Source organism: Diceros bicornis, chromosome 29 (genome assembly GCF_020826845.1).
Source record: "Diceros bicornis minor isolate mBicDic1 chromosome 29, mDicBic1.mat.cur, whole genome shotgun sequence".
Lineage (NCBI taxonomy): Eukaryota > Metazoa > Chordata > Mammalia > Perissodactyla > Rhinocerotidae > Diceros > Diceros bicornis.
Window position 1 is genome coordinate 13,969,808 of NC_080768.1, and position 14,520 is coordinate 13,984,327.

Consider the following 14,520-nt stretch of genomic DNA (forward strand, 5'->3'; position numbering starts at 1 on the left):
AAATCTTCACCAACATTTGATGTTATTAGTCTTCTGGGTTTAGCTTTTCTTGTGACTCAGTGTGGCTTTAATTTGCATCACCCTTATGATTAATGATGTGAGCATATTTTCGTGTGCTTTAGCCATTCACATATCTCCTTTTTTCAAAGTGTCTTTTTGAGTCTTTTGCCCATTAGGTATGTTTGCCTGATTTGTGGGAGTTTTTAAAATATATTTTGTATATAAGACCTTTGTCAGATTTTATGTATTATAAATATTTTCACTCAGTCTGTAGCTTGTCTATTTGCCTATCTATGTCTTTTGATAAATAGATGTTTTTATTTTGATGAAGTCTAATTAGTCAATTTTTTTCTTTTATGGTTAGTGCTTTCTGTGTCCTCTCTAAGAAATATTTGCCAACAATGAGTTTGAAAATCTTTATAGTTATGGTTCTTACCTCTGGGTCTATGATGATCTTGGATTAATTTTTGTGCATGGTTTGAGGTATGGGTTGAGATGCATTTTTTTCACATTTTTATGCCATTATTTCAGCACGATTTATGGAAAAATAATTCCTTTCCAAATTGAAAAGCTTTGGCATTTTTGTGAAAATCAATTGATATATATGTCTATTTCTTAACTGTTTATTCTATTTCATTGATCTATTCAATTATCCCTATACCAATACAATGCTATCTTGAACACTGTAGTCTTGAAATCAGGTAATGTAAGTCCTCCAACTGTGTTCTCCTGTTTCATGATTGTTTTAGCTACTTTAGAGCCTTTACATTTCCATACATATTTAAGAATCAACTAGTTAATTTCTACAGAAAAAAAAAAAGAAAAGAAAGCCTGTTAGGATGTTGATTGAGATTGCATTGAGTCTGTAGTCCAATTTGAAGAAAAATGACTTTTTTAACAATTTTGAGTTTTCCAATCCATGAACAGGGTAACTCTCTCCTTTTATTCATCTCCTTTTTTCATATTTTGTGCTTTTCATTGTAGAGCTTGCACACATCTTTCAAGCTTATTCTTAAGTATTATATCTTTTTATGCTGCTATAAACTGAATTTACAATTTTCCATTTCCCATTTCATTGTTTGCTACCAGTATGTAGACATACAATTGACTTTTTACATATTGATCTGTGTCTTGCAATCATTTGAATTTACTTATGACTTCTAGTAGTTTTTTTTCCATAAGTTCCTTTGGATTTTTAGGCAAACAGTCATTTTGTCCATGAATAAAGAATTTTACTTCATCTTTTCCAGTCGTTATGCCTTTTATGTATTTCTCTTTCCTATTATGCTAATTGGACCACCTGAACAATGTTGAATACAAGTGATAAGAACAGACATTTTTACCTTGCTCCTGATCACAGAAGGAAAGCATTAAACGTTTTATCATTAAGTATGATATTAACTTTAGGATTTTTGTAGATGCTTTTCAGACTAAGGAAGTTCTGTCTATTCCTATTTTGTTGTGTTTTTTATGATGAATAGGTGTTGAATTTTGTCAAAAACTTTTCTTTCTGCACATATTGAAATGATTATGTGATCTTTTTTCCTTTTCTGATAATTTTGTGGATTAACTTGATCTTTTAAGTGCTAAACCCATCTTTCATTCCTGGGATAAACCTCCATTTGGTTGTAATGTATGGCTGTTTTATGTAATCCTGGATTTGACTTGGTAATATTTTGTTAATAAAACTTACTTAAGTCTATATTCTGGAGGAACATTGGTCTCTGATTTTCTTCTCTTGAAATATTTTTGTCAAGTTTTATTATCAGAGCACTGCTGGCCTCATGAAATGACCTGGGAGGTGTTTAAGTATTTCCTCCTCCTGTTTTTTCTTAAATAACTTGTGTAGATTTATTTATCCATAAAATTTTGATAGAATTCACCCGAGAATCCATCATGGCATGGAATTTTCTTGGTGGGGAGGTTTTAATTACAAATTCAATTCTTTAAAAGATATAGGGGCTGGCACAGTGGCGTAGTGGTTAAGTTTGCACACTCCGCTTCAGAGGCCCTGGGCTCACAGGTTTAGATCCCAGGTGCAGACCTACACACCACTCCTCAAGCCATGCTGTGGCAGCGTCCCACACACATAATACAGGAAGACTGACACAGATGTTAGCTTAGCGACAATCTTCCTCAAGCACAAAGAAGGTTGGCAACAGATGTTAGCTCAGGGCCAATCTTCCTCACCTGAAAAAATAAAATAAAAAGACATAGAATTATTTACATTTTTCATTTTTTTCTGTTAATTTTGGTAAGGGTATTTTTCAACATATTTATTTATTTCACCTAAGTTGTCAAGCATATTCCCACATGTGTTCATAATATTCCATTATTTTCCTTTAAATTTCTGTGTGAACTGTGGTCATATTCCTTCTGTTTTTCCTGATATTGGCAATTCGTGTTTTCAATATTTTTTCTTCATCAGTTTTGCTGAGGTCCATTCATTTTATTAAAAGTACCAACTTTTGGGTTTGTTCATTTTCTTTATTTTTTTGTCTGTTTTTAATTTAATTGGTTTTTGCTCTTATTTTTACTATTTCCTTTCTTCTTCTTACTTTGGTTTTAATTTGATTTTCTTTTAAGGTAGTAATGGAGATTATTAGCTTTAAATCTTTCTTCTCTTTTAATATAAATATCTCTAATTCTACAAATTTTCCTTGAGTCACTGCTTTAGCTGCATCCCACAAATTTTTATTCATAATATTTTCACTGTAATTTAGTTGTAAATATTTTCTAGTTTCCCTTATGATTGTTCTTTCCCTGTGCATTATTTAGAGGTATGTTGTTTTAATTCCAAATACTTTGGGATTTTTCTAGATCTCTTATTCTTATGAATTTTTAATTTAATTCTACTGTTATTAGAGATATATTTTGTGAGATTTCTTTCTTTTGAAATTTATTGAGACATTTTATTTTCCTGAATCAGCAGGAAATCTATCTGGTGAATATTCCAAGTGCATTTGAAAGAAATACATACTATGAAGTTGTTGGGTGTGGTGTTATATAAATACCAATTTATTCTATTTGGTTGATCATATGGTTGAAATCTTCTTTATCCTAACAATTCTTTTATCTGACTATTCTATGAAATACTGAGAGAGGTGTTAAAAATCTCTAGCTATGAATGTGGATTTATCAGTTTCCCTCTTTCATTCTGTCAACATTTGCTTCACACATTTTTGAAGCTCTGTTATTAGGTGCATACACATACCTATGTTAGAGTTGTTATAAGCTCTTAATGAATTAACTCTTTTATCAATATGAAATATCCCTCTTTTACTCCAGCAACACACTTTGTCTTCACATCTGCTTTGTCTGATGTTGATAAAGCCACATCATCTAACTTCCCCTATTCTTTTCATGGTATATCTTTTTCTAGTCTTTTGCTTTCAATTTCTCTGTATCTCATAAGGAAGAATTTCTTGAGATGGTGTATATTTAGTTCTTGCATATTATGTGGTCTGCCTTATAAGTGGAGTGTTGAGCTCATTGCATTTAATATAATTAATGATACAGTTTAAGTCTGCAATCTTACTATTTATAGCACTTGTTTTTGATTCCTCTTGTTTTGATTCTTTTGTTTTGGAGTTAATCAAATTTTCTTTCAATATCCATTTTAATTCCTCCATTAAGGCTCTTTAGTTGTACCTAATGTAATAGTTACAATATGCAATCTTTACTTATCACAGCTTACTGAGTACACTTCACATAATATTTTAAAACCTCATAACAGTATAATTACATTTATACTCTTTTTGTGCTATTTTTACCATACATTTTAATTCTACACACATTATTACACTACAATATAATATTATTTTGCTTTAAATAGTCAGTTATTTTAAAAAACTAAGTATAATAGTTTGCTAGGCTTGCCGTAACAAAATGCCAACTGAGTGGCTTAAACAACAGAAATTCATCGTCTCACAGTTCTGGAGGCTAGAAGTCCCAGATCAAGGTATCAGCAGGGCCATGCTCCCTCTGTAGGTGCTAAGGAAGGCTCTGTTCTAGGCCTGTCTCCTAAATTCTGGTAGTTCCTTAGCTGGGGCAGCATAACTCCAGTCTTCACATGGCATTCTTCCTGTGTAGCTATATATGTCTCTGTGTCCAAATTTCCCGTTTATAAAACATCAGTTATATTGGATTAGGATCCACCCTAATGATCTCATCTTAACATTACTACATCTGCAAAGACCCTATTTCCAAATAAGGTCACATTCACAGGTACTAGGGGTTAGGACTTCAGTGTATGAATTTTTGGAGATATAATTCAACCCGTAATACTAAGAGAAGGAAAAAAAAGTTTACATATATGTATATTTATATATATTCCTATGTATTTACCATTTCCCATATTCTTCATTCTTTCCCATAGATCAAGTTTCCATCTGGTATCATTTTCCTTCAGCCTGAAGATATTTTGGGAGCATTTCTAGTAGTGCAGGTTTGCTAGTGACAAGTTCTCTCAGCTTTCATTTATCTGAAAATCTTTATTTTAATGCATTTAAAGGATATTTTTTACTGGACATAGAATTCTGAATCCATAGAATTATGGATTCCATCACTTTAAAGGTGTCATTTAATTGTCTTTTGGCCTCCATTGTTTCCGATGTGAAGTTGGCTGTCATTCGTATTGTTATTCCCTTATATCAAGATCTCCCAGCTTAGCAACTTTTATATTTTAAGGCATATGATTCTTTGTTGTAGGTAGCTTTCTTATGCATTGTAGGATGTTTAGCAGTATCTCTGGCCTCTACCAACTAATTGCCATTAGCACCCTACTCCTGTCCCCAGTTGTGAAAATCAAATATTTCTCCAGACATTGCCAAATTTCTCCAGGGGACAAAATGTTTCCCAGTTAAGAACCACTGCCTTATATGTAATGAGTCTTTTACTCTCTGGCTGATTTCAAGATTTTCTCTTTATCCCTGGTTTTCAGCTATGATGTGAGTAGGTCTGCTTTTTTCTTTTCCTCTTGCATGTTTTTTGCCAAGCTTCTTGGATCTAAAGATTGACTTTTAATTTGTTAAATATTTTTTCTTATTTTCAAATATTTTTCTTTTCTCTCCTCTGGACTCTAGTTAAATGTGTGTTAGATCACTTGGTATTTTCCCATAGGTCATGGAGGCTGTGTTCATTTACTTCCTTTTCCTTTTTTTTTAATTTTGGAGTAATTATAGATTCACAGGAAGTTTAAAAGAAATGTATCAGGGGGCCGGCCCCGTGGCTTAGCGGTTAAGTGCGTGCGCTCTGCTGCTGGCGGCCCGGGTTCGGATCCCGGGCGCGCACCGACGCACCGCTTCTCCCGCCATGCTAAGGCCACGTCCCACATACAGCAACTAGAAGGATGTGCAACTATGACATGCAGCCATCTACTGGGGCTTTGGGGGAAAAGAATAAATAAATAAAATTAAAAGAAATGTATCAGGAGGCCTTGTAAACCCTTCACCGGCCTTGCCCAATATTTATATCTTGCATAACTATAGTGCAACATCAGAGCTAGGAAATTGGTATTGGTACAATCCACACAGTTTATTCATTCACAAGTTATATATACACTCATTTGTGTGTGTGTGTGTTTGTGTGTGTGTGTAGTTCTATGCAACTTTATCATGTGTATAGCTTTGTGCAACTACCACTACAACTAATATACAGAATTGTACCATCAATACAAGGATCCTTCATTCTATCTGTTGACAGCCACACACAACCTCCCCATCCCTAACCCCTGGAAACAGCTAATCAGTACTCCATCTCTATAACTTTGTTATCTAAAGAATGTTATATAAATGGAATCATATAGTATACAATCTGTTAAGACTGGGTTTTTTTTTTTACTTACCATATTTCTTCTGAGATTCATCCAAGTTGTTGTATGTATCAAGAGTCCATTTCTTTTATCACTGAGTAGGATTTCATGTTATGAATGTACCACAATTTGTTTAAACATTCACCCATTGAAGGGTAGTTTCCAGTTGGGAAAGAACCAAAGCTGCTATGAACATTTGTGTACATATTTCTCATGAAAATACACTTTCATTTGTCTGGGGTAAAAGCCTAAAAGTGCAATTGATACATTGTCTGGTATGTACATGTTTAGTTTTAAAAGAAACTGTCAAACTACTTTCCAGAGTGGCTGTACTATTTTACATTCCCACTATCAATGTATGAATGATCCATTTCCTTTACATCCTTCCTAGCATTTGGTGGAGTCGATATTTTCTTTTTTAGCCATTCTGATAGGTGTCTAGTTGTATTTCATTGTGATTTTAATTGGCATTTCCCAAACAGCTAATGATACTGAACATCTTTTCATGTTCTTATTTTCCAGGCATATTCCTCTTGGGTGAAATGTTTGTTCATGTCTTTTCCCCATGTTCTTGTTAGATTGTTCGGTTTTTTAATGCTGAGTTCTGAGAGCACTCAATAGATACAAGTCTTTTGTTGGATATGTGATTTGCAAATATTTTTTGTAATCCTCTTAACAGAGTCTTTCACAGAACAAATGTTTTTCATTTTTATGAGGTCAAATTTATCAACTTTTCCTTTAATGAATAATGCTTTAGGGCTCAAGTGTGAGAATTTTTCCCCCAGTTTTATGTTCCAAAGATATTTCTCCTCTGTTTTTTTCTGAAAATGTTCTAGTTTTACATTTTACATTTAAGTCTCTATCCATTTTGAGTTAGTTTTTGTATAAGATGTGAGCTTTAGGTTAAGGCTGATTTTTTTATTGCCCATGAATATCTGTTAATTTATTTTTAATTTTTTTCTTTCTCTCTGTTCTTGAGATTTGGTAATATCCTTTGATCTTTTTTCAAGTTTACTGACCCTTTCTTCTTCAGTCTCCAATATTCTGCTAAATTCATCCAGTGAATTTTCCCTTTCGATATTTTACTTTTCCATTCTAGATATTCTGTTCATTATTGATAGTCCCTCATCTGTTCCATCATTGTGTTCCTGTTTTCCTTTAACTCCTTGAGCATATTTATAATAGCTGTTTTAAGGTTCCTGCCTGCTAATTCCAGCATCTAAACTATTTGGGATCTGTTTTGATTGTTTGATTTTTCTCTTGATTATGGATCACATTTTTCTGCTTTTTCACATTTCTAGTAATTTTTAATTGGACATTGGACATTATCGATGATTTGTTCTAGGGAATTATGGAATCTAGTTTATGTTGTTTTCCTTTAAATGGTGTTGAATTTTGTTTTGGAAGGCAGTTAAATTAAGATATATCATTTTAAAACTATCAAAATGATGTTATTATTTTTTATTAGGGCAGATATATCTCCATTTCGTCCTATGCCTAGAACATATCCCTTACCCTAGGACTTCGTCATTACTCCCAATTTGTAATCTCAACTCAATGCTTTGAAATATTCAACAAATTCTTACCATGCACACTCAGTTGGCTTCAACATCTCTCCATCTTGCATGATTGTAAATAAGAAAGATAAACAGAGATATTAGCTCTCAGCCTCACAATAAATAACCATTCTCTACTCAATCATATGGAGTCTTGTCTTCCATATGTGCAACCCAAGCTTTAGCCAAGGACCCACAGAGAATCTCCATGCAGACTTCCACTCCTCCCTGTTCCTACCGCCTACCCTGCAGCATACTCCTTTCTGGTACCCTACCATGCAAATTCCAGATGCTTCTGTAGCCCTGAAGTCTGACCTCTGCCTTCTCTGTTTAATGATAACACAGTGCTCTTCTTTGGCTTTGCCTCTCTGTATGCATTCTGGACACTGCCACAAGGCAGGAAAGCCAGGATAGATATATGGGGTTCCCTTCATGTGCTTCCCTTCTCTCAAAGATCATAGTCCTCCATTGCCTATTGTCCATTGCCTCAGAACAGTTGTTTTATATATTCTGTTTGGCTTTATTGTTGTTTACGGTGGAATGGCATGTCCAGTGCCAGTTATTCCATCATGGCCATGTGTGGAAGTTCTTCTGACTCATCATAATTTTTAATGATAGACAAAATAATTGAAATGAATCTTTGTTTTCATTTTGGTAGGCTTAAAGCACAACTTATCATCTTTAAATCTAGTGAAATAAGATATTCCCCATCTCTTGAAAACAGAGTAAACACATTTCCTGGTTTTCCTAACATTGTCCCAGTTAATGCCTATTATTAATAGCTCCCCCATTTGACTGTCAAAAATATTCTAGTTTTGTCAATAAACTGCCTGGCTATTCTATTTATAAATATTAATAATAGTGATTTTTAGTGTGAGAATCCTATATGATCCAAGTTTGTCTTCATTATACAATCATTTTTAACATTCATTTTACCTTTTCCAAATTTAATATTGTTATTTCCTTTTAGGAGTAATTTTTTTCTTTACCAATTTGTAAGTTCGCATACAATCTACCTCTCCATTTGCTAGTGCTTTGAAATAAGTTTCGGTGTAGTCAAAATTTGTTTTGAGAAATAAGCTGCACAACAAAAATCATACTTTCATTAGGCTATTTCTTACAAAGGAAAAATCTAGCCTATTTATCCAAAAATTTCTCCCTTTTTAGAAGAATTTTTGAGGACAGCAAATTGCTCTTACTTGCCATGGTTGATTGGATTAACTTCATGGTCTCTTGGGTCCAGAGCCTTGGCTTGATGCAAGTGTGACAATGGACAAAGGCATTGAAGTATTATTGGGAGGAGAAATTAAGACATGTTTTTACTTCTTGAACCTCTCGTCTCAGTTCCTCTGACAAACAGTCATTTACACTTTATCTATCATGACCTGGCCTTCTAAAAAACACATAGCAACTTGGATATGCCCAAACACCCTAGAGAAAAACCATTTATGCAGAGAAAAATGTCCTATATTTTCTTCCATTTGGAAAAGAATGAACTACTTAAGGGCATTACAAAACAGCATTTGAGAGTAAATGTGGTATCTCTGGCCTTAAATATGACTTCTATTATTTAAGGGTATCATGTTCTCTGGACTGCATTTCTGGACATGTAGTTAATGCCTTGATAGCTTAGTAAATGTGATGTAAGGCAGATACTCTTGTTCACTTTTTATTTTCTTTGAATATACACCCAGTTGATGCAAACTGACAACTTGAATAGTTACCTAGTTATTCATCAATCAACAAGTTATATATCATATTGAAGACGGTAAGAAATGTTGAGCTTTCAAATCTTATGCAAATATGTTGTATTTCCACAAATCTCCTGTTCAACAATTTATTATTTTTATGTTTTTATATTGGAAACTATTCATAACCTATTTAATGTAGGACTTGTACCTACAATGACATACAGAGAACACCTTTCATTAAGTGGAAGGTTTTCTTTTATGACAATCTTTCTAGAAGATTCAAACTGCTAGTCAGAGGTATTTATTTTGAGAGAGTGGCAGCTTGGGTGCTGTAATATGTTCCCTCTGTTTTAAAACATCCCAAAGAATGCTGTCAGCTCTAAGTTTCTATACCTAGAATCTACCAAATCAGATCAGACCATTTTTATATAACGTTTGCAAATGTGTTTTCTTGAATGTTAAATCTGTTTCTATTTTTCAATCAATTTAAAATGTGTAGAAAAAGTGTTCTGATTGTATATTATCCAATTTTCATCAGCTGCCGGAAGGAAATGCTGTGAAAATCTGTGATTTAAAACCCTTAAAACTTCTGCTTGAAATGCATGTTTTGTTAAGAACATTACATATGCAAAGTATCTTAAACAGAATTTTGATGTCTTTATTAATAGCATTTAAAAGTTTCAGAATTTCAGATATTCATAGATTTTATTCTCCTTGGTTTACAAGGTCATATATTTTAGACATATTTCTTCTTTTGGAAATAATTGGAACTGTGAAGAAAACTGATAAAAGAAGTACAAATGAATAATCACATTATTAATAGTAACACTATCCTTTCTAAGATTTAATGGAAAAATGTATTTTACATAGGATATATAAATAACCATAAATATTGATAAACACTTACTTAAAACCCATTGTGTATAAATCACTTGCCTATGAGCTGTGTGAAATACAAAGATCTTGTCTTCCATGTGTTTGCCATCTAGTTAAATAAATTAAAATATAGATGCCAAAAGAGTGGCGTACGTAAGTGCTGTTGGGGTTTAGAGGAGCAAAAAAAAAATGTTTCTTCCTCTAAGACTTCACAGTGAAGTGGGATTTGAGTTATGGAATGAAATTAATGCATAACAGTAATTCATGATGAAAATACTATTGAATAGTAACAAATTTAAATGCAACATAATTTTTTATTAAATCTAAACAACCTACATTGGATATGAAAAAAATGGTAGGAAAAAAAACCAAATTAGAACAGATGATTTTCTTTTTTATAGCTGTATTTGGTGTCATACTAACTGAAAAAAACAGAAGCACCAAAACTCTGTTAGTATTTTATTTAGTTTTTCATATTTAGTTTTACCTACTCTATCAGTTAGTATTTATATTCACTCACAAGTAAGAGATTGCTAAAAAATGGTGCCTTAAACATGCAGGGATTTATATTCTCACTTAAAACAAGTCCCAGATTATGGCAGCTCCACGCACGATGTCATTAGGGCTTTTTCTAGCCCTTTATCACGCTACACCTGTGGTACTGGATGAAGTCCAAGAGAGCAGGTGGAGCTCCAGTCATCACTTCTCTCTTCCAGACCTACAGCAAGTGGAAGGGACAAAGAAGGATGCCAGCCTTTCCTTCAAGGAGGCTTCAAAGAAGTAAAACACTTTGCTTATGTATCAATGGCCAAAAGGTGGTCACATAAGCACATCTATGGCAAATGTGGTCTTCTAGAAGGGTACATAACAGCCTAAAGTGAGGGTTTAATTTTGTTATGGAGAGGAAGGAGATATTGGAGTCTGGGTAAGCATATAGCAATTTCCGTCATACCTACTAAATATTTTTAATGTCTATGGTGTGAATTGTGGCATTAGTACATTGAAATGAGCCTGGCTGTCATTGCATCCTTATCTAAGGGGTATTGCTTACTGGTTGATCTATTCTAGGCACCAGAAATGTTATTCAGTGCTTAGGTAAGCTCCATCCATTCCAGTTATCCAATTATATGAAAATCATGAAAAATTTCACTGAAAATGACTAAACCTAGAATGGTAACGATAGATATTTGGCTGTGTGGTTAACTTATGCAAGAGTGTGTGTCATTATATTTGTGTGGATGGATAGATAGATAGGTATGTATATAGGTAACAGCTTGCATAGTTAGGTTGATAAAACAATAGAAAGAGGAAAGGAGATGAGAGGGGAGGGAAAAGAAGGGGAGGAGAGGAAAGAAACTAAACAAAGGAATTGGAGAGAGTTCTTAGCAGCATGTTAAGGATAGTCTGGTCTAATCAAAATTTACATCTCTCTCTGTTGACCTATTCTGCTGATCATTTTCTCAGTGTAGCACATTATTCTGCCCTGGGATGCTGTTTTACTTATGATTCTTATTATTATTTGTAGATGATTTTTTATTTCCATATTTGTAAATGCTGAATGTGTCCTTCAAATACAGTCCTGTGGAAGCTTTTTTCTTCTAATAGTTTATCATGTGTTGACTTCCTTATTTACTTCTTAACAAGGGATGGCTCTGTCTCTTCTGAGTGCTTTTTGTCTCTGGGTCTGCCTTCTATGTCACCATCAGTGTTGCCTCTGTCACCTGCAGGCTGTATTTCTCATCACCCTGGTGGAAGGTCTACTCCCTTTTCACAATTAAGGATCACCTCCTCACTTAGTCTTGGGTGAAAACAGGACCCCTGTATTGGGCAGCTCCGTGTTACTGTCTTACCCCATTAAACATCTCTCTGGCACGGGAAAGCAAGACTGTGACTGTTTAACTATTACATGCGTCGAAATACGTGGGCCAGCTACAGAAATCAACACTGTCTGGTGACCTAAATTCAAAAGAACAATATTCAGTACAATTGGCACAATGAACTACTGTCTTTGCACATTACAGGCAAAAAAGAAAAAAAAAAATTCTCTGAGGGATTTTCAGTGAAAGAGATTACCTCCAACCACACTAAAAATGTTTCCAATGACCCTCTTAACTGGTTTTGAGGAATGTAAATTCTCCATTTCTCCCAGCAATGTGTACAATCTACTAGAAATTAGGTAGCATTGAGAGACGATAGAATAGCAGTGAAGAGAGATTGCTTCCAACCTAGAAAACAAGATGTCACGTTACTGCCTCTGTTTGTAACCTATTCTCATGGGAATGAGTTTAATACCCGCAGTACCATTTAAAGTTGTGAAGACACTATTTTTAAATTTTAGTGTACAGCGATAACAATAGTTAATGAGATAAATCTTACCTTTTCTTTAAAACATCCTATCTTCATCTAACTCATTTGGCATTAGGGAGCACTGTGTAGAAAGCCCAGATGTGATTCCTGTGATATTTAGCAGAGGCCTCTTAGTTGTATTCTCTCTTATAAAACTTGTAGACACACTTGTGGTGCTTAGTTGATTGCACATTCCAGAGTGAACTGTCAAATATCGGCACCTGTGAGCGTGCCTTCATGCACGTACTGAATTGAAGGAAAAAACATGGGTTTTTTTATTGCACGTTCAGATTGGATTTTAAAAATAAAATAGATGAACTTCTTTTTAGTGTGCCTAAGTTAATTTTTCAAAATTCAACTCCTGCATAGTCAATGGGGATGGGATAAATATTATGGGATTTTCATTTGCATTGCCCTTCCTGTTCTCTGAAATAATTTATTATAATTTTCATGAGACCTCATAATATTATTCATTCACTTCATAATTGAAACGTTGTTAAACGCTGCCTCATGTTGATTCCTGACCTATACCAGCCAAAGGCACCTTCCTCTACTCCTCTCCTTTCCAACTAAGGAAGTTAGCAAGTTTGATATCCAATGATGACCTACAAAGATCATTCTGGTCTTATTTATTTATAAAATGGAGATGAAAGTCCTGGCTTTTTAGAAATATGTGGTAGATTAAATGATTGAAAATTTCACGTTATGCAAATATTAAGAATTGTTACTGAACTTTAAAAACATTTTTTAAACAAACAAAAAGAATCGGGTAATTAAAATGTGATTATAATTTCATCAATGACAATTAGTTTATCATTCTGATTATTTAAAATATTATTTTAAATTAATTTTTATTATTTAAAAGTAAACAGGGAATCCTAGTGTGTTACCTCATTTTTAGTAAGATAGTAGAAAAAAAATAGTGATATGAGATCATAGAATGCCAGGAAAATTGTCAGCAACTAGAACACGGCTGGTACTTAGTACGTGCTGAATAAAAATTTATTTAGTGAGATTTATCTCCTAGACTTTGAAAGCAGATTAGGAAAAAAATATATGTACTTTGGCTTTAGTAAAAGGTTCATATAATCTCACAAAGAAGTTCCAGTTTTCCTGGCAAATGACAAGTCCTTCATCTTTTGACAAAGTCACTAAAATCTAGAAAGTATTGAGCACGGCTCCTCTTATCGCCAAGTGGGTCTACTAAAGGCTAGGGTCAGATTGATTCTTCTGTCCCTGAAACGTGAGATTCGTGTTTTGTTTATTTCATCCTATCATTCTGTCATTTTACCCAAGCTAACTTGGGTGTGTAATAAGCATAACTCATTGAGCTAGTATATGATAGCCTTGGACTAGAAACTAGAATTCTAGGAGAAATCCCAGATGTGAAAGTCTTCCTACTCTCCTCATTTAGGGATAACTTGGCTCTTCTTCTGCTCCACATTCCCCGGAATATTTATTTCCTGACCATCTGTTTAAAAAGGTAGTGCAATTTAGGGTACTGTTTTGGGATATGAATTTAAAAAATCATTCATACAGGCAAGTATAATGATTCAATGTGTTATGTTACTTTCGACTCGTTTTCTGAACCTGACACCAATAAGAGGAAGGAAATTCATTGGAAGTAATTGGCAGGGAAAATTAAAGTAAAAAAGAATTTAGAGAGAACAAGTTTAAATATGTTAGTCCAGAAGACAGACAAGGTGGACGAATAAATATATTATACCAAGGAAAAGTGATATTTGAAGCCAGAAAGAGAGGGGTAATATTTATTGACAGCATATTATATACGAAGCATTATTCTAGGTCCCAAATGTATTCACTTGGTCTTAATTTTTGACCCCCTTAGCTTATTTTGCTTTATTTTATTAGCATTAGTGGCACATATTAAAACTGTGACAAGTCAATGAAATATAACTAGGACTGAGTGTGTTTCCTGGAGATTTGCAGAGCTGTGACCAAGACAATTCCAAAAACTTACTATGCCAGATGTTAACCCTTGGGCTGCCTGGGTTTTCTAGCTTTGGCAGCCAAATGAAGTGATTGCAGGTATTGTAACATATAAGCTAAATGATTAATATATTCCTCTCCTTGCTGGGCATCTAGACCATGAAATTAGCCTAATTTTTACTTTCAGACTTTTGATGACATTCTTTCCAATTAGAATTATTATCTTTTAAATCATTCCTCACAATCATGTAACTTCTGTGATTTTGTACGCTTTTGATTGAGGGGGAAA